Genomic DNA, 22,755 nt, shown 5'->3' on the forward strand with positions numbered 1-22,755 from the left:
AATGGCAGAAAGTGAAGAGGAACTGAAGAGTCTCTTGTTGCGAGTGAAGAAGGAGAGTGCAAACGTTGGGTTGAAACTAAACATTAAGAAAACCAAGATCATGGCATCCGGCCCTCTCAATTCCTGGCAAATAGATGGGGAAGAAATGGAGGTAGTGACAGATTTTATTTTCCTGGGCTCCAAGATCACTGCAGATGGGGACTGTAGCCAAGAAATTAAAAGATGCTTGCTCCTGGGAATGAAAGCCATGGCAAATCTAGACAGCACACTAAAAAGCAGAGACATCACCCTGTCAACAAAAGTGCGTATAGTCAAGGCTATGGTCTTCCCAGTTGCAATGTATGGCAGTGAAGGTTGGACCATAAGAAAGGCTGAGCGCCAAAGAATTGAGGCCTTTGAACTATGGTGCTGGAGAAGACTCCTGCAAGTCCCTTGGACCGCAAGGCGATCCAACCGGTCAGTCCTAGAGGAGATCAACCTTGACTGCTCTTTAGAAGGCCAGATCCTGAAGTTGAAACTCAAATACTTTGGCCACCTAATGAGAAGGAAGGACTCACTGGAGAAGAGCCTAATGCTTGGAAAGATTGAGGGCAATAGAAGAAGTGGACGACAGAGAATGAGGTGGCTGGATGGAGTTACTGAAGCAGTAGGTGTGAGCTTAAATGGACTCCAGAAGATGGTAGAGGACAGGAAAGCCTGGAGGAACGTTGTCCATAGGGTCGCGATGGGTCGGACACGACTTCGCAACTAACAACAACAAATACCTAACTTCATCTATGAACACGGATATGCAAGTGTGTCAATTGCATCTAATTTCTGGAAGGAAAGGAATCTCTAGAAGAGGTTATAGATGGAGCCAATTATAATTTGGTTTTATAAGTTTTATAAGTTTTTCCTCCCCACTCTTTCTTTTTGGGAGGAGAGGATTTAACTTAAATGCAGGTCATCTTCCTTTGAGGTAAATATGGAAATTGTTCTAGGGTGTTAAAACCATTCTGAAATGCTTCAATTAGTGGTAAACCACAAATGGCAGGCAATTTCAAAACAATAGAAGTTATTCAGACAACAAACTTTAGTTTGCTTTTATTACCGAGAAAGAAAGAGGCTCAGGATAACATTAGCTCCTTAAACAATCAATCTTACTTGAAAGAATTATGTCTTGTTTGATTTTATGTTTGAAAATTGCTTTGGGCATCTCTCTCTCTCTCTCTCTCTCTCTCTCTCTCTCTCTCTCTCTCTCTCTCTCTCTCTCTCTCTCTCTCTCTCTCTCTCTCTCTCTCTCGTGCATATTTGAGCAAATCTGACATGTATTAACCAATCTATCATCTCATTCTTTAATGCACATGAAATTATATTTTGTATAATATATAATGTATAATATAATATATAATACCCTTGTGCATTATATTACATATGATACTTAGTACATTTAAATTTTTTCTTACTTGTCTTCTAGAATTTCAGTCTTCCTGTGAGATCTTATGTAGTGAGTTTCAAAAGAGAAAGCATATTTAATATAAGCAGTTTTAAGATAAAGTGCATTTCTCAAATATCTACTAGCTACTATGAAACCTCCATTAACAGCTAGAAAGAACAAATAGGTTTTCAAACTTCTTTCCTTGTAATATAAAAAACTTGTCAGGAATGTATTTTCTCACATAACTTAAAGACAATAATATTCACACTATATAATGTATTAAAAAGAGATTTAGGAAGACTGAATAAATGTTTTAAGCTATATAGATGGAGTTGTTCTGTTATGAGACCAGAAATACAACAACTATTCTCATACATTACTCAGATCTTTAGTTTTTCACCTTCCTCAGCCTGAGTTTGAATAACTTTCAATCAGTCTTAAGAAAATAATGTTCCTTTATAGTAGTTTTGGCAAGGGTTGAAAGATTTCTATGAAAAAAGTGCTGAAGTTAATTTTGGAATTTATCATCCTGTAATAATTGAATATATGAATATACATATGTCATATCACCTCTTCTATTAAGTCATGGTGTTTTTTTTTCTCCAGCAGATGCTTCCAATTCCAATACAACTTCAGGAATTCAGTATAATACCACAGGTAAGTCCTCTCTAGAGGTTTTAGACTGTTGAAGGACTGACATGTAAAAGGCACAACAAAATTAACCACCTTTGTTGAAGAAACAATGAGTTTAAATTGAAAAGAAGTAAATTTCAGATGGACATAAAAAAATCAGTAATAAAAGCTGTTGGTGTTCAAATAGAGGCTGCATGGTTTTCTCATGGATTCCTGTACTTAGCAAAGACTTGGATTGTCAGCTGGTTGGGGAATTCTGAGAACTGAAGTCCACATACCTAAAAATTTCCAAGTTTGAAAAATACTGGATTAAATTATGTTCTTGATCACTTCCAGGCCGCATATTCTATGTTTCCATGCCTTTTAGAATAACAGGAAATTGCTATGCTATGTTGAGTGTAACAGAGTTCTAATTCAAGATATTTGATGGGTGCTGGATGCCACCTGTAATCTAAACTTCATAATCACTTCCTGATTGAACCTCTTCTTTTTGCCTAACATTTTGCATATTCTGGTTAATCTTCCATATCACTTGCTATAATGTTAAACTTGAACCAGCACAGGTTCACTGGGGATAGTCTTTGTTTATATGCTAACATATTACTTCTCATTTAATTAATAGTCAGATTAGGATGGCTCTTGGCTTCTTTGGAATGCAGCCCCCAGGGCTCTTCTAAAATTTCCAGCCAAACTGTAATTTTTAACATAACGTAAGAAGAAACAAGAAAAGTCATGAAGTTCAATGGCCCTATGTACTCTTTCTCCTAGATTTGCTACTTTAAGATCTAAGCCTGTAAGAACATACATGTTTCTCTATTCCAGAGAACCAGGACAAGTCTCAGCCTCTAGATTAGTGTTTCAATGGCTGGCTGGGGAACTCTGGGAGTTAAAGTTCACAAAATTTAAAGCTGTCCAGTTTGAGAAACACAGGTTTAAATTAGTGGTCTTTGTTCTTTTACTAGAATTTATTTAATTCTGTAGACTATAGAATATAATGTACTATAGAGAAAGGAAGTCCACTTGTTGCTGCCCAAAGTTTTTAAACTTTATTAAATAGAATTCTCACTGTGGTATTTCAAAGTTCAAGAGTTTTAAATATCCTCCATCTCATGCATATTGCTTCTGCTAAAAAAGAATGCTAATTCAAATGGTGGCTGGTGATTCAAAATCCAAACAATTCATGCATGGATACATATTTGAATGCTTGTCAACCAACATATTGAGTAGTGGGTCTTGACCGCATGGCGAGACAAAGACGATGGACTCAGCAAGGCAGCTCTTTATTGGTTGTAGTGCTGGATTGAACAATAGGGGTAACCTGTACCCCTTATATACTTGGCCAGGTACACTGGCAGCCAATCCTTTACTTGGGTTTTCCCGCCGGCTGCGTCCCAGCCAATCCGGTCACAGCACAGCGCCCCCTGATGGTTACAATGAGCCACTGCTTGTATTTTATTTATCCCCATACATAACACCCCTTCCCCCAGAAAAAACAATAAACAATTTTATTTTTTTAAAAAAAACACATGCTTCTGTGTAATTGTAGGCACGTTGTGTCCCTCCTTACAACCTTACATAGTCCTCCAAATAGGCAGGTGGCCTATGAGCCCTGCTTGACCTTCTCAGGGGTTGCTCCCCTCCCTGGACAGCCAAGTCATAAGTTGAGACCTGTCTCTGGGCTCTGGCAGCCACATCGTCCTGGTGATTCAGAGCCAGTTGTTCCAGCTGCTGTTCCAACCTGCCAAAAGTCTCTGGCATCAGTACCCTGTCCGGGAGAACCACCTCCTCCCCAGGGCCCATTGTTTGTGGTTGGGTGGATTGGTTGCCCGGAGACTTTTCAGGAACCCGCTTCCTGATTTGGTTAATGAGTCTTCTGACCTGATGACCCCACTCCACCTCTACAATGTAAGACAATGGCCCTGTTCTTTCGATCACCTCCCCCTGAATCCACACATGTCCCAGCCCATAATTCCTGACCCAAACCAGGTTCCCTGTGTGTAGTTCCCTGGGGGGGTAAAGGTTGTTCAGTTTCTGTGGCCACTCTGTCAGGGTGGAGTCGGTCCAACTTTGTGATGAGACATCTGCCCCACCACAGTTCTGCTGGGCTCTTGCCTGTGGTTGTGCACAGAGTGGTGTGTTGTGCCAGAAGAAATTGGGCCAACCTCTGATGCCAGTCTCCACTGATGATGCGTCTCAACGCATCCTTGGTTGTCCTCACCATACATTTGGCTTGCCCATTAGACGATGGGTGAAAGGGCACAGAGGTGACGTGTCTAATCAAGTTGGCCCTCGTGAAATCCTGGAAATCAGCAGATGTGAATTGTGGGCCATTATCCAAAACTATCACATCAGGAAGGCCATGTGTAGCAAAGAGTCCCCTGAGAACCTGGACCATTTTGGCTGTGGTCATATTCGTCACTGGTACTACCTCTAACCATTTTGAGTAACTGTCTACTACTACTAGGAAAGTTTGACCTTGAAATGGGCCAGCATAATCTATGTGGACTCTGGACCATGGTTTGTGTGTTACCTTCCACTTTTGTACTGGTGCGTGTGGCTGTTCTGGCGTAGATCTTTGGCATGTGTAACAACCCGCTACCTGTTCCTCAATAGCCTTGTCCAGGTCCGGCCACCACAAATAACTCCTGGCTAAGGCTAAGGCTATGCCATGGTGTCCCTCGTGTAGTGACTGTAAGACCTTGTCCCTAAGTTTCTCCAGAATGCTGACTCTGCTACCCCATAATAGGCATCCCTTGTGAGAAGACAGCTCATGTCTCCTTGTGAAGAATGCCTGGAATTCCGGGCCTGGACTCCTTTCTTGCCACCCTGAAACTACCCATGCCTGTACTCTGCTGAGGACCTTATCTGCTGTGGTAGCGGCAGCGATGTCCTTAGCATGGAGCGGGCATTCTGGGAGATTCTGGATTGCCATAATCTGTTCAGCAGGCACTGGATCCAGTTCTGTAGTGGCTAATGGTAATCTGCTTAATGCATCTGCATGGCCCATATCCTTTCCTGCTTTGTGTACCAGTTTGCACGAATATGCTGAAAGGAATATGGACCACCTCATCATTCTGGGAGATAGAATTTGTGGGGTTTGCTTGTCAGTTATGAACAACCCCTGGAGAGGCTTATGGTCCGTGAAAATAGTGAATTCCCTGCCATATAAGTAATCATGAAATTTCTTGACCCCCGTCACTATTGCCAGGGCCTCCTTATCTATTTGGGCATAATTCCTCTCTGCCCTTGACAGTGTCCGGGAGTAATAAGTGATAGGCCTTTGCTCCCCATTGTCCTCTATGTGACTTAGGACAGTACCCACTCCATAAGGGGATGCATCGCATGCAATGCAGATGGGTTTGGTTTCAATAAAATGTGTAACAGTGGAATTGCAGGACAATAGGTCTTTTAAATTCCTAAAACTCTGCTCGTGGACCTTGGTCCAATTCCACAGAGTTTTCTTGTCCAAGAGCCTGTGTAACGGCTCAACAATTGCTGCTTTGTGGGGTAAGAAAGTGTGATAGAAATTAAGCAACCCCAGGAAGGCTTCCAATTCTGCTTTGTTTTTTGGGGTAGGAGCCATTTTTATTGCTCTTACCTTTGAATCAGTAGGATGAATTCCTTTGGCATCAATTCTGAACCCCAGGAATTCAGTCGATGCCACTCCAATACTGCATTTATCCTTCTTAAGTTTCAGCCCTGCAGAACGGAATCTGCTTAACACAGCCTGCAACCTGTCAGCCAGGACCTCCTCAGAATCTCCAGCAATGATGACATCATCAAAGTATGGGCATATTCCAGGTATGCCCTTCAGAGTCCTCTCCATCACCTCCTGAAAGATTCCAGAAGCCACAGAAACACCGAACTGTAAACAGTTAACTCTGAAGGCTCCTCTGTGTGTCATGATCGTCTGCGCGTCTGCCGTCTCCCTGGTAACTGGGAGCTGCTGATATGCTTGCGCCAAATCGAGCTTGGCAAAGATGGCGCCACCCTGGAGTGCAGAGAGGACGTGTCTCACCGTCGGAACCGGGTAAGCATGCGGATTTAGGGCCCGGTTCACCGTGGCCTTATTATCCACACAAATTCTAACTTTCCCATTGGCTTTGAGTGGGAAAACCGTCCATGGGTTCTAACACCCCTTGATCCACTAATTTATTGAGTTCGCTCTCAATCTTGTGCTTGAGAGCGAAGGGGACTCTACGGGGTTTTATTCTTACGGGGAGGATGTTGGGGTTCAATTTAAACTTAATTGGGGGCCCTGTGTATTTACCCAGCTTGCCATCAAATACATCTGCAAACGTTTTGCAGATGGATTCAAGGCTTTTGGTCTGGGTGCTATGGATTCCTGAGATCCCTATACCCAGAGCCTGGAACCAATTAAGCCCCACTAAACTGGTCCTCCGGCCCTCGGCTACCAGGACATCCAAAGGACCCTGGAAGTTCTTGAACCCCACTAACATGGTGGCCACCCCTTTAACTTTAATGGGTGCATGCTGGAAATCTGCTAACTGAATGTTGGTGGGCTTCAAAGGAGCCCACTGTTTGCTCTGGGCGCAAACTGCTCTAAATGTATTGCTAGAAATGATGGAGACTGCAGATCCAGAGTCGAGTTCCATCTTTCAAGGTACCCCTTGCAACTGGACCTCTAATGTGATTTCTGGTGTGAGAATCCGGTGAGTGTCTTTGTGTGACACGGTCACCTTGTTCCCGTGTAATTTGGTTGGAGAGGGCTGAGGAGAATTGAGAAGAGGGGACTCAGTACCTTTAGGCCATGCGTCCACCGATTGAAGTTCATGCAAGTTGTCCCGCATGCAATTTCGGCAGACGGCCGCGATGTGTCCTGTCTTACCGCAGGACCGACACTTAATGGATCTGAACTTGCAGGTTGCTCTCGGATGTTTTCCCCCACAGCTAGCACATTTTTGAGTGGTCTCTTTGCAGTGGCAGCTTGTTCATTTGCTAGTCGTTGGTGTCTTCCACTGGCTTCCATTGTTGTCACGCCGCGTTTGCTGTCTTCCTTGCTTTTGATGCACGGCATCAATCTCAGCCTCCTCTGCTGCTTCTCCACTTCCGCCATCTACAGCCTCTCCATGATGAATGGAACCGCCTGGGCTGCTGGGTCGAGTTTGATGTGTTGAGTTTACTGCTCCCCCAGCGGTTTCGCTGCCCAAGATCTCATCCTGAGCATCTTGTAGTGTGATCGTCGGCCGGGCGTATAGACACTGCTGTAGTTGCTTGTCCTGGAGCCCACACACCAAACGATCCTGCAACCTTTCTTCTAAATTCATAAAATTGCACAGGCGCACGGCTTCCCGTAGAGCTGCGATAAATTCAGAAGCCACCTAACCTGGCCACTGGCACCGCTGGTCGAACTGGTCTCGCCATGCCAGTTCGGACATTCACGGCTTGAAATGGTTGTTCAGCTTCTCCACAACATCCTTGTATGACACAGCCTCGATTGCCATCGGTGTGCACAGGTTAACGGCCAGATCATGGATCACTGGGCCGCTCAGGCAGGTCAGGAATGCAGCTTTCTGGATATCATCAGTGATCCGGTTAGCCCACAAGAACCCTTCTATCTGACTCAGGTGTGAAGCCCATCTCTCGGGATGCCGCATATTGAATGGCAGGACCTGTCCATACTGCGCCATGGTTATCCTGTTTCTGCGCTTTCCGACCGCAAGCGCTTGCTTAGCCGGCCAAGGAAGGTTCGGGGAATTGTTTTCCTCCGATCCTTAATGACTTCAGCCCCTCAGGAGAAACAGGATCCCACCTTCGTCGCCACTATTGAGTAGTGGGTCTTGACCGCATGGCGAGACAAAGACGATGGGCTCAGCAAGGCAGCTCTTTATTGGTTGTAGTGCTGGACGGAACAATAGGGGTAACCTGTACCCCTTATATACCTGGCCAGGTGCACTGGCAGCCAATCCTTTACTTGGGTTTTCCCGCCGGCTGCGTCCCAGCCAATCCGGTCGCAGCACAGTGCCCCCTGATGGTTACAATGAGCCACTGCTTGTATTTTATTTATCCCCATACATAACACAACACATATAATAATACAGGACTTTACCCTTGCATAGGTAAAGTCAATAGCCTTAAAATGCTTTCAGAAATAAAGCTCTTTTGATTTCAGGCAGAAAAGTTGATATCCTTTTAGTTGATATATTTAAAATCAAGTCATAGCTTTTCTTTCTGGAATCTTTGATCTTGGTTAATTGAACCTAACTGTTAGATATCTCTACAACATAATAGATAGTACCATACTATGATTCTACCAGGGGAGACAGATTATAATTTTCTTTGACCATTGTTTTTTTAGTATATTGCATAATTACAGTAATTGAAGGAGAGAGGTAAAAATCAGTTACTGTAAGAGGCAATTACTTTTGCCTTATTTAGCACAAATAAAGCTACAGGAGGTAACAATTATCTTTATGTTTCTTGTATCAGTTATTCATAAGACTAGCTTTTTTCCTAATTCCCAAAATTAAAGTTTAATGTTGCATTGTGTCAAAAACGCCAATCCGCCAGTTCTAATTTTAACAAAGGCCATTGAGATTTGTCTCAGTTAAAGCAATTCTCATGTATGGCAACTTCATTTATCACCCACGTATGCAATTTCAGGATATATATATATATATATATATATATATATATATATATGTATGTATGTATGTATGTATGTATGTATGTATGTATGTATGTATATGTATATGTATATGTATATGTATATGTATATGTATATGTATATGTATATGTATATGTGTATATGGATCTTTGGTCATTCGGGTTTTTTCCCCACGTAGAATTGAAGGTGTAAAAACAACGTTTCGACGAAATCCCATCCGTCATCCTCAGGCTGGTGGCTTCAGCTTCCTTCTTCTATATGCAAAACCAAGAAACACATTATGGTATTTCAAGCATTTATGACTTATGTTTCAGAGTGGATTGACTTAGGGATTTTATTCAGTCAGTTTCAATAGAGAAGAAAACTAAGGTGAAAGATGGCAGTGGAGGTAAAAATGGAGGCAAAGGGAGATTTGAAAGATGGAGTAAGAGACAGAAATTCAAAACAGTGTTTCTGTTATAGGATTAGTTTTGACAGCAATGAGAGAATGTGATAAATTTGACTGTGGTGCTTCAGAGGGACTGTCCAGTAAAGTGACAATAACTCAATAACTTGTAGTACATGGACTTTGGATACTTAGGATGCTAAGATGACTCTCTGGCACCTCCAGTTTAAAGGATTAGTGTAAGAGTCCTAATGAGCCTATTTAAGTGAATAAGCTAGGTCTAGGGGAGCAAGTAAAAAAGAATTCTCCAGACTAACTAGGAGATCTTAAAAATTATTGAATACGATGTGACACTAGAACAGAATTGTATTATAAAATCTCAATATTTTGCCATTCTTGTCCAACATTCCCCATGATTTCAGAAGGGAATACCAAAATCCCGTGACAGTTGACAATCATGAAAAATTTAAACCTTTTGCACATTAAAAAATAATTTGGGGATTCTTGACTCCATATAGACTTTTTTCAATGTCTCATTGTTCTAATCAATTTGGTTTTAATATGATTTTATGGTGAGTTTTTTGTCTTTGATTGGGATTTTCTCAGAGTTGCTCAGAGACCCTGCTACTCTATCTACCATACTTTTCCATAAAAGAAACCTTGCTATCAAATCCAAGAGAATGGGCCAAATCCTCCTTCACATGGATGAGTTTTATGCATCTACACACTACACACATAGATGGTAGGAAAATATTTCCAGAACAGGTAGGGATTGGGCATGGTATTGGCATGTCTATGGAAATTCTCAGTCATCCAGATCATGGTTGTCCGAAAGGTGCTTTTTCTGGAGGCAACTGGACTTTCTTGTTTTCCTTTGAAGATGTTTTACTTCTCATCCATGAAGCTTCTTCAGCTCTGACTGGATGGTGGAGAATGGAAGAATTTCCAGAAAACATTGCAGATTACAGGAATCATTTGCGCTTCAGTTTGAGATGCAGAAAGGGACGCGGTGGCTCAGTGGGCTAGGATGCTGAGCTTGTCGATCGGAAGGTTGGCAGTTTGGCGGGTCGAATCCCGAGTGCCGCGTAACAGAGTGAGCTCCTGTTACTTGTCCCAGCTTCTGCCAACCTAGCAGTTTGAAAGCACGTAGAAATGCAAGTAGAAAAATAAGGACCACTACGGTGGGAAGGTAACAGCGTTCCGTGCGCCTTTGGTGTCTAGTCATGCCGGCCACATGACCACGGAGATGTCCTTGGACAAGCGCTGGCTCTTCGGCTTTGAAACGGAGATGAGCACCGGCCCCTAGAGTTGGAAACGACTAGCACGTATGTGCGGGGGAACCTTTACCTTTACCTTTTACCCTGAGATGCAGACAACACAGGGGCATCCCCAACAGCCTGTGCCTGTCTTCAACAGTGAAGGGACACAGGGCAGAAAACATCCTGTAGCCAAGAAGGCTCCACACACATTTACACTGCTCAGGTGATGCTGAGGACACAAATAAATCTCCAAATGGCCTGAACAACTCTCTAAAAGAATGCAAATGACCAGCTGTCTGCAAGAAATATAAATCCTTCCATTCTCCACCATCCAGTCAGAGCTGAAGAAGCTTCTTGATGAGAAGTGAAATGTCTTCAAGGAAAAACAAGAAAGTGCCTCCTGAACAAGCATTTTTGGGACAAGGTATTGGCATGCATCACCAATTGATTTGAGTCTAGCTTTAGCAGATGGCAGTACCTAGATGGTTTCTGATCTAGGCTTCATAGGTCTTGGAGCATAGGAGAATTGTCAGAGGAATGAAAAAGAGCTGAAGTGGTTCCAATTGTCAAAGAGGAAAAAGGGGGGGAATCTAGGAAACTACAGACCAATGTGCTAGACATCAATACCTGGAAAAGATAGTCAAACAGTGGATTTCTGAGCACTCAGAAATCAACAAAGTGATTAATAGAAGCCAGAATCAGTTTATTGAAAGCAGGTCATCTTATTGCCTTCTTTGATAAAGGGACTAAATTAATGGATCAAGGAAATGCTGTGGATATTGTATACTAGATTTCAGTAAGGCATTTGATAAAGTAAACTACCATCTGTTTCTTGGTTAGATAGAACAATGTGGAATAGAAAGGACACCACCAGATAGATTTTCAGTTCACTGACCAACCACACTCAGTGTAGGGTCCTCATGGACTACATCTATGTGAAGGGAAGCATTCAGTGGGGTATCTCAAGGTTCTATCTTAATAATAATAATAATAATAATAATAATAATAATAATAATAATAATAATAATAATAATAATAATAATAATAATAATACTCTTAGCCCAGTGCTCTTCTATATCTTCATATATGACCTAGATGAAGTATTGAAGAGGCACTCATCAAAGCTCCCAGAGCTGTATGTGCTCCATCACTGGAGGTTTTCAAGAAAAGATTGGAAATCAGTTATCTGGGATGTTATAAGGTTTTTTGCCTTGCCATGGGGTTGGACTTTTAGGGTCCCTTCTAACCCTATGATTCAGGATCAGGATCACTCTTGTTAAGTGAAGCATTGCCAGATGTTGCTGAATTGGACATCCAGTTGTGAGACCACTGCCATATCCCCATAGAAGTTTAACTTATAATTACATGAACTGTATATATATATATACTTGTTTTCCTTCATGTTCTCATCATACACTAAATAATAAACTCTTGTTAAGTACTTGAGTGGGACACTGTCTAGAAATGCTAAAGATTTCTAAAGCTAACCTGGGAAATAAAAAAATATTCCAGAACAGTGCAAATGACATCAGTAACATTGCTAGGAAAATTGCATACTGTAGATTCATGGAGTCAAATCTTGAATTTGAGAATGCCTTTATCTGACCTTCACAAATTTGTCAGTGAAAGGGATGAATTGTCTCTGTACTGAAATAATTTTATTTAATCTTAAAAAAAATCTACTTCATCTAATTTCATGTTTAGAAACCTGACTCCGCCAAACTGTTTTGAGAAATGGAGGATTGATTGACTGGTCTCACTTTACTCATTTTATCCCCTTTGTTTATCACTCTTCCTTACATCTTCTTTTATAACCAAAATATCACTATGGGGAATGAGGCATGGAAATTGTTTTGGAATATTGGGCCTCACTATTTCTGGGATCAATTATGATTCTATAGACCTTCCATTAGCATTCCTACTTCCATAAACCAATTAGGATTAAGTTCTCATTTAATGGTACAAACATATGTTCTGTTTTTAGCAACTCACTCATCACGATGACAGTTACTCTCCTCTTTCTTCTTAGCTTCCACAAAATAAGATCACCAAGTACATTTCTCTCTTTAAAGCAATGGACAAGATGCTCTCTTCTATATAGGAAGCAGCTATCCCCAAGTGAGATTTATTGTACGTAGCTTATTTAGATGGAAATTTTATAGCCTGACTTATTTTTCTTTCCCTGGGGGTAAGATTTGCCTCTAGTCTCCAGATTCAAGTCAAATGTACTTTATCATCTGCCCCTCCCTCAAGTCCTGCCATTTTAGGCCTTCTTAATCCTTCATCTTAAATCTGATCAAAAGAACTATGTTTGCTTTCTTAGAACAGCACAAAGAAAACAAAGGAAACCCTGCAGGAAATGAAAGAATTTGTTTATATGACTGTCTTGTTATTGCTGATTTCAAATTATTGGCTTTTACTTAAATCTCATATGCTAGATGATTAAATATTGTGAGGAAAATCTAGTTATGTAAACTTTCTTTTACATAAATCCTGAACACATACTAAAAGGATATTCCAACCCCTCCCTGACTACCATCTTGTTATAGTTAGGAAAACATTTTAATTATATTCTGGTGCCTGTATTCCTAGGAGAAAGGCAAAAAGGATGCCAGAGATTTGAGCTACAATCTTCTTGTCAGTAAACAATAAACAACCCTAAAGTGGCAAATGTTACTACCACAAACAAAAGAAATTAGATTATTTGTGTGTTCAGAAACTAATACAGATACAAGTGGCAGGAATGGGACAGAGTTCACGCGTCAAATTATGCTTCTGTTCAGGGAGCATGCATAAATTGGAAAAGCTCAAGGCCCAGTTCACTTTCAGAAGCAAATTTCAAATGGCCCTCTCACTATGTTTTCCAAAGCCCTCTGCATCTGGTTAATTTACAATTCTGACAAGGAAAATGAGCAGACAGAAAAAAGAAGAAAATAAAGTGGGGGGGAGGGTGAATAGAATGAAAGAGAGGGAAAGGAATTGGTGCTACCCACTATTGTCCCTAGGCCTACTCAGGGCTGGCTTCTGCCCGCCTGGTTGTGATATATACTTGACTAAGGGAATGCTGCCCTTGGTACAAAACCAAAAACTGTCTGTCCTAAATGTTCACATTTTCTAGAGCCAAGACTGAGCTAAATATACCCAATGCAGTAGGAATTTAGATCCATATTAAATAACAATTACTTCTGTGAAAAATCTCACAGTCATAAGAAAATAGCTGACAAAACTGACAACAAAATCCTCTGCATTGCTAATTCAAAATTTTCACCAAGTTCAAGGAGATTTATTTCCAAGGATCTAAATGCAGATCTATTAATATAACATAATTGCATGTAACTTAATTAAGATTTTATGTAATTTCAATTGACACAAAAGACCTATTCAGGCATTCAGAATACTTATATTTGTTAGGCAGTTCTTCTGATAAAACCCCTTAGGGCCTTCAGCCTTTGCGCGACCTTCACACATCTATAGCGTTAAGTATGGTAAGGATGTGTGAAAGCTTTCTTGTACATGACTTCATGAGCCTTAGCTTCCAAATGAGCAAAAAACAGACAGAGGTTCACAGAGTGGGCCTCTCTTGGCGGATTCTCAGATGATTCTAAGTCATTATTTGTTTCACTCTGATTTATTGGATGCAGCACAATACACTGCATTCACACACACAAAGTTCTAAAGCAGGAGTTGTTTATTGAGGAGGGGGGTGGGAAGAGCGTTTAAACTATAATGTGCCATTGTCCTTTCCCTGTTCCCTTGCAGATCCAGGGTTATGCACAGTATCAAACAGACAAACCTCTTCATATAAGATATTCTTAGATTCAAAAGCAATATGATGGGCCATATTTTTCTATCTTTATTTCCCCTTGTGAAGGTTATCTTATATGTGGGATCATCTCCCTTTCTGATGAAGCTGTTATATTTTCCCACCATCCTGTTAGCATTCATGCATTTGTAGTGGTGCTGAATTACATGGCAGGGTGTCTTTGGGGGGCTATTGTTTTCCATTTCCCTGTGATGTGAGGGTGGAAGAACCAAACTGTGGTTACACACAAGAGAATTGTAAAGTAGAAAATGTTCTTGGCAGACCTGTATTGTTAGGATGAGCACATAACCAGGACATGAATTGAAGAGCTGTCTTCTGTTTATTTTACCACTGATGAGCCAAGAAACATAATAATGGTGTGTTCTGAGCATCACCTCTCCCTAGTTTATAATTATTATTCATTAGAATGAAGAATTCAGCTGCAAAATCTGATTTTCTTTTGTTCTTCATCCCAAAGTTCCAGACTGAAATTTGCTTAAGTGATATTTCTGCCATTCTGCAGATGTTATTTATTCTTTTTTTTCAACAATGTTCAAATGCATAATCTTCTTTTATTGTTACATGCAAAGTACTGCCTTATGGGTGAATTAAACTTGGCTTTTAATTCCTAAGTAAGGACAAAGATGAAATTTAACACATGGGAAGAGAGTTGTAATAGAAGATATACTGTGTAAGAGAAAATATTTAAGGACATTTGGCACTTGTCATTCCCTTCTTGTACCCTGTATTCCAATCCATTTAAACAGCATCTCAAAAGATGTGATTCAATGCTTTTCAACAGTTTATAATCTGCCCACATTCCATGGGAAACTATAAAACCATTTTATATAGATGGACATATAGTTACATTGTTTTTTTAAAAATGGCTATGGAAGATTATGTTTAATTCACATGAAAACATCAAAATGTCAAGTAACTTTCAAGGAAGATTATGGTCATTGAGTTATTACAAACATTTCAAGAGTTCCAGTGAAGTTTGCCAATCTCTCTTCTAGCAACAGCCAAAGAACCTCTAGCCTAGGTCAAAGCTCTGAACAAATTCTCCAAACAAGGTACAGTAAGTAACAAGATAATGACAACAGCGAGAAAGTTGTTTGAAGTTACAGCAGCAATCCTCTGCCATTGCCAACAATCAACAACCCTCCACTGTTCATAGATCTTCATCTGCAAAAATATTGCAAGCAAGGGAGTTGGGTTGAATAAACTTTCATATGGTCAACTGCATTTGCTCCCATAGTTTAAAAAGATCTGATTATGTGCTAGCAAGTTATTTTTTACTTCTAGTGACTACATAGATAGATCTTCTCCATGACAATCTTTCCCTAACCTGATCTTTCAGGTCTTCCAATGGTGCATTCATTGCCACTGTATTTGAGTTCATCCACTTTGCATGCTTGGTGGCCTCTTTTCTTTTCTTCCACTTTTCCTAGCTTTAGAATCATTTCCAGAGAGCTGGGTCTTTGCATAATGTGTCCAAAAAAAATTAAAAATACAAAAATGTGTGGTGTGTATGTGTGTGTACATGTGCATCCCTTGCCAGGTGTCAGAATTAATTCATTCATACATTTAAAAGTTTTGCTCATCCTGGAACACAACTCTGAGCAGGTCACAACAACAATAAAACTACAAAACCATATAATTCAGATACATATATCTCTTGCTTCAAATGGAATCCACATCTATAAGTAATTTATTGTTCTGAAAATATGGGGCTCTTAAAAATAAATGGCAGAAGACTATGAATCAAGGCAGGATAAGCATGAAGTTTAAAATTCTCCTCCACAGCAACTTAAAGTGGAATCTCCTCCCAAAGTTTCATGAAATCTAGAAAAAAATTAACAGACAAACTTTGATTCAAAAAATTGGTACTTTGGTAGAAACAGATAACCAGATGCATCTAGAATTTGCATTATAATTTTAAATATGCTTTCAATTGTGCTAAATCAAATCTAATTGTCTTTTATTGAAGTCATGGCCAAAAACTAATGCTAGGGAAAGATTCGTAGTGGTTTTCTCAGGAAAGAGACATTGATAACTTTTCATTCAGAGTTGTTTGTGGATCACAGTGAAATACATGAGAAAATCACATTGCCAATAAAAATTAATCTAGGTTTAGAGTTAGGGTTAGAGGTAAGTCTACTTGGAGTTATGGCCAAAAACTAATGGTGGGGATAGATTTGTAGTGGTTTTCGTAGGAAAGAGATGTTGACAATTTTTCATTTGGAGTTCTTTGTGGACTATAGTAAAATAAATGGGAAAATCCCATTGCTAATGAAAAAAAGAGGGTTAGGGTTAGGTCTACTTGGAGTTATGGCTAAAAAATTATGCTGGGCATATGTTCTTTGTGTTTTTCTAAGGAAAGTGCATTGACAGCTTTTCATTCAGAGTTGTCTGGGGACTATAGTAAAATACATGGGGAAATTCCATTGCCAATGAGAATGAATCTATGTTTAGAGTTAGGATGAGAGTTGAAGTTCTGGTTAGGTCTACTTGGAGTCATGACCAAAAACTAATGCTAAGGATAGATGTTTACCATTTTTTAAAAGAAAAAAGACATTGACAGCATTTCTTTTGGAGTTGTTTATGTACCACAGTAAAGACATGGGAAAATCCCTTTGGAATGAAAATGAATCTAGGGTTAGGGTTTGGGTTAGGTGTACTTACAGTCATGACCAAAATCTACTATACTTTCCAGATCAAGCCCTGTGCACAATGCATTGCAATAATCCAAGTGGGAAATTACTAGACCTCTGCAGCAGAGGCCACAGTTGATTAATCAAGCTGATCAGAATAATTCCAAGCCATTGAGCCACCTAGACCTTTAGTGACAGTACTGGTCATAGGAGCATCCCCAAATCATGAACCAAGTCTGTTCTTTTGGTGAACATGGATCACTCCTGGATAGGCAGAATCTGTTGAACTGGACTGATGCACTACCCACAAACAGTATCTGTATCTTGTCTAGATTAAATCTCAATTGATTGGCCATCATACAGTCCATTACCCTGCTCAAGCATTGGTTCAGTATACCAACCATCTCAGCTGTGTTACAGGAAAAGGAGAGGTAGATCTGGGCATCACCCTCATATCTATGGAGGAGTAGATCATGACCTTTATGGAGAAAGGGAACATCCATTAATAAGGCAACAAGCAGATAAACTTGAGTTAAGCCTATATGAAGAGACAATCTTACAAAATACCTCAGAGATGCACCTCCCTATTTCTCAAGAAGATAAAAGAGGGAGAAGCAGATGTATATTCAGACTTTCAAGGTTCTGTTAATTTTCGTATTCTAATAAAAATAGTTTTAGACCTATATAGATTTGTCTACTCTTACACAGTGTATTGGTAGCTTCTCAGACCACAATCTGAATGATCTGTCCCAGCAGTGTCATGCTGGCTAGGGAATTCTGGAAGTTGAACTCCACACAGGTTGGGGAATTCTGAGAGTTGAGGTTTACCCATCTAAAAAGTTGCCAAGGTTGAGAAACACTGGTTTAGGGAATAAAATGGAGCCCTGAGAGACTCCATGATCAAATTGCCATAAAGCAGAAGATTAATCCCCCTTCTAGAAAAACCCATCCAAGTAGAAGTGGAACTGCTTTACTGCAGGGCCCCCACATCTCTATTCTGACAACCTTTCCAGAAGGATGTTATGGATATGAGAGACCAGAGTCCCATACATACTGAGGGTAGATGGAGGACAAATACAAGTCATTAGGTAAGCTATTACATGGAAAACAGGTAGTAGCAGCAGGAAACCAAAGCAGAAGGAACATCTAGGGTGAGAGGCTTTAGGAGAGGGAGATTTGAGGACTTTAACCTTTCATCTTAGGGGCTTCAGTCATTCTGCCAGAGGATATGTCTTTCTTTCTGTGTGGAAACTTAATACTCAAGATTATACTGTATTTTAAATGTCTTGGGTCAGGTTGAGGTGAAAGGTTAGCCATTATTAATCTGTGTCACGGTTAAATTACATGTCTTATACAGACTAAAATATTGAAAATCAGCAGTTTTTCCATTCCTTCTCCAGCCCTTCTCAGTAATTTTGCAGTTCCATTTTTTCCTCTACAGCAGCATTTCAGCAATATGTTACTTGTAGTGTTCAGTTATTGAATAAGATTTAGTGGTGAACATCAGCAAACCCTAACATTAGAGGGTGCTTCTTTGTGGAAATAGCTTTGTTATTATGTTAAATAGATGCTATGAATTTGTTTTGGAAGAATCCTGCCAGACATAACATGATTATATCTGAATGCCCACCAACAATTCGAGAAGTAAATTGAGTATGATAATCAAAAACAAATGTGTACATTTTTTACATGGATAGGAAATGAAATCATTTCAAATCATCATTATCAACCAAGGAAATTGTTGATTTATATTCAGATTTATCATTAATATTATCTAGGCTGAACTTAACATTATGATAGTAAATATTTAAGTAGTTGACAATTTCAATCAGCCTTGTAGTCAAGCAGTCATTTAGTAACCATAGGCAAGAAGATGTTTCATGTTGGCAAGTAAAAAGGTTGCTGAAGGACAGATGGAACAGGTGCATCTTCTCAGACACTTGAGCTACCATCATGGCGAGCACAGAAATAAAACTGGCTGCTGCAGAGGAATGAACTTATAGCAGGCCTCTTTCATTTGTGAGCTTACTTCAAGGCTGCATTAGACAGTCCTGAGAAGATACATAAATCATCTTGAAGTTGCAGAGAAAGTAGGATTTGTGGATCCCTTGGTGCTCTCTGAGCTTGATTATTTTATTGCAGATATTTCACTACCCAACTAGGTAACATCTTCAGTGCATAGTGGGATTGCAAAATAAATTCCTATTCAGGAGGGGAATAGAATCTAGTGGAGCAGATTGAAAAGGGTAGTTAGAGGGTACTTCAATGTAGATCCATCTAATTTAGAATTACATAATCTGGCATCCTACATACGTTTTAGATTAAAACTCTCAGAATCCCTAACTAAATCATCTGGAGGGCACCAAACATTATGATTGTTCCACAAGGCCAAGGACTTCTGAGATGATCTTTGCAGGATGAGAAGGTCTTCTACTCTAAGAGTGGAAATTGAACTTGGACGATGGAGATGAAGAGTTGGGATGGAGCAAACCTGTGAGATGTGCAGAGATTTACCACCCATAATAAACTTCCTTTTGGCTATTATTTGATTGGGGAAGGTTTTGTTTTAGAAAACATATTTAGCCTATTTTATAACTTCTCCAATTGTTTCCACAAACAGTGAAAAACTGGATTGTTTTTTTATTATGGTTGAGCAGCTTTGATGTGCTTTTTTTCTGTTTGGTGTTTTGTTCTGTCTCCTGGTCTTTTTGTTGATATAATTTCTTTTATTTTCTTATTTGTAAGCCTTCCAGGGTTATTATGTTAATAGAGCTCTTTTCAATTGAATAAATACATAAATAAATATCAGAAAGCTATAGATATTCTTTTCAGCAAACTCAGTACCTCTATATAACTGCAATACTTACAATGGAAAAATGCATTGACAACTGCAAAGGGGATCAATATTTTATTTTATTTTGTTAATGTTTAGTATAAGTACACTTTTTACTTCAGACTACCTCCAAAGGCATATTTTCAGTTGCCTGCAACATATATTACTGGTTCATTTCAATGAACTAAGACCCAAAGTTAAAAACCATCTGCACCTTCTGTTTCCGCTTGAGACATTATTTATATTTTTGGCTTTGTACCCTTTGCTAAATACAGAACATGTAAAGGCTGTTAATTAACCCTTGGAGAAATGTATTTCCCAACAGCATATGGAATAGGAAGATGTTTCTAATCAAACAGTAAACCTCCCAGGATTTATACAGATTCAAATTGTTCTATTTAATGAATCCAAGGGGAATACAATGTTAAATATTTTCTTAACATAAACTCATGTTAAATTACAGTCACAATTGTGTATACATCCCAAAACAAAAGCCACAGAATTAACATCTGAATCTTACAAACCATCATCAGCAGAATGTTGAATATCCAGTGATGTGAATAAATGTTAAGACTTTTATATCCTTAGTCTAAATAAACTGCCTTGAAAATACAAACCAATAATTCTGATAGAACCAACATCCCAATAAATGTATTTAGGCTGAAAATTTTCTCACAAAATTACTTCCATATTTTCAGCTCATGGTTCACAGACACTATTTTAGATGATTATTTAAAACAATTTCTTACAATTATTTTGATAAGAAAGAACAAATAAAGAACAAATAAAGTTCTCCTTTAACCACCCTTTGGGAATGAATCTTCTGGAAACATATGAATGGCATGTCAAATCATTGGTGCAAAGGTCCAGAGTATCTCTAAAATCACGGGAATACATTAGTAGTAGCTTTGTTTTGGGAAAGGAGATGGCTTAAAGGTAAGCACTTTACATGCATTGCCTGTAAGTAAGTCCAAAGTTCATTTATTCTTATCTCAAGTTGCAAGGTTGAAGAAGCCTGTTACTTGAGATGTTGGAGTTGGTAAAATAGACAGTCCTAGGCTGGATAGACAATAATAGCCTTAGCAGAGAGTTGTTTGTCATGCTTAGGTAGGAAGAGATAATGGGGCTTTTACTGGAATATTTACAAGTGCAGGGAAAAAGAGCTATTAAAGCCTATTATGCCTGACCCCTTTTTTCTGGCTTTTGACTTCTTGCAGAAGAAATATGTTGTCTTTGACAGCGTGTGATCTACTAATTCTATTAAATCCCACATTTATTAAGGATCATATTGTGAATGTTTCTGTAGGAGTGAAAACTTGAAGTCTATAATCAAACTGTGATTATGAATATACTGGGTCCAACTGTTGCATTTATGTTGTTCTGTACAGTCCATTCATCATCAGAATAGATGAGAGGATTAGAGTCTACAGAGATGTCATCTCTTTATCTAGGCCTTCAGTCTATTGCATGTCTGCCTGGAATGTCTGTATGTTGTGTTGAGTGCTCAAGAGACATAAGGTATAGTCATAGATTTATTGTTCATGTGTGCCATAAGGGTGATAACTGTACAGTTCAGGAAATAATGGCCATCTCAACAATCATGTATCTTTCTCTGGACCTTATTTTTCCTATTAGACTGGAATGATGAATCTTACAGGAACAGATAATCTTCTGGCAAGCCATACCTCAATTACATGAATTTAGTTTGGCTTCCAGGGCATTTAGAGAATGTAAAAATGATATAGGTGCATCATTAGAAAGAAGCCTTACATTCTTCTTTAGGAAAACTTTTTTTGGGCGGGGATTGTTTGCATCTATTTGTTGTTTTTCTATTCATAATGTTTAAAAGCCATGTTACTGATTTTCTACATTCAGTGGCATGTTGAAGGGAGGGAGGTTTGCTGTAGTGGCTACCAAAAGAGGTAAGTAGCTATTCACAGTCTGCACTCCATGGGTTACCCATTCAATCCCTTCAATCATGGCCAGACAATTTCCAGGTGAGATAGTTTTGGCAGAATCTATTGATAGGGGTAGAATCAAGATCACGTAAAGTGCTAATACCACTTTATAATGTCTTTGTAAGATCACACTTGGAATACTGCATTCAGTTTTGGTCACCATGATGTAAAAAAGATGTTGAGACTCTATTACAGAGAAGAGCAATAAGATAGCTAGGGGACTGGAGGTTAAAACATTTTAAAAACAGTTGCTGGAATTGGATATGTCTAGTTTAATGAAAAGAAGGACTAGGGGTGATATGATCACTGTGTTCCAATATCTCAGGGGTTGCCACAAAGAAGAGGGAGTCAAGCTATTCTCCAAAGTGCCTGAAGGCAGGACAAGAAGCAATGGATGCAAACTAATCAAGGAGAGAACCAACTGATAACTAAGGAGAGATTTTCTGACAGTTAGAATAATTAACCAGTGGAATAACTTGCCTCCAGAAGTTCCTTCCAACTCTGTTACTCTGTTATTCTTACTGTAGAACAGTGAGAGTTGTGTCAGGATGGCCCATCCATGAGAATAACAGAAGACAGTGGATTCCTGAATGCTTTAATTGCTTCAAATGAGAACTTTCTCTCTTAGAAATATTTCCCGACCAATCTTTGCAGAGCTTTGCATTCAACAATTTTGTTTCCCATCTGAGCTGATGACAATGAAGCAAGATAGGAGCAGCTGCCTTAGTTTTCTGTATGTATTCCTCTATATATAGTTGTAAATAATTTTTAATTGAAGTCTTTTTCCCCCCTCAGGTCCTTATTATGTTATTATGCTTTTGAAATGACTGCATAATTATACAACAACATATACATTTGCAAATAAACATGCCCAAATTCTGTAATTACTATTAAGGAGCTGACTTCTGAATATCTCCTCCTTCCCCAAAACACATATATTAAGATTTGGATTTCGGTCCCTGATCAAGTAAATGCCTGATCTTCTAGTTCTGTGGTTTTTAAAGTATGTTTGTTTTAGCTCTATTACTGAAAAGAATTTATCAGTAGATTTGCAAGATGCCGATCTGACCTTCCAGAGTGTTCTGTGGTCACATGGCCTTTCCAGGAAACAGTGAAGAAGAAGCCTCTGTGTTTCAAATAATTCCACACTGGCATAAATAGGTCAGGGTTTTTTAAAAAAAAAGAT

The sequence above is a fragment of the Vipera ursinii genome (assembly GCF_947247035.1).
Source record: "Vipera ursinii genome assembly, chromosome: 1".
Lineage (NCBI taxonomy): Eukaryota > Metazoa > Chordata > Lepidosauria > Squamata > Viperidae > Vipera > Vipera ursinii.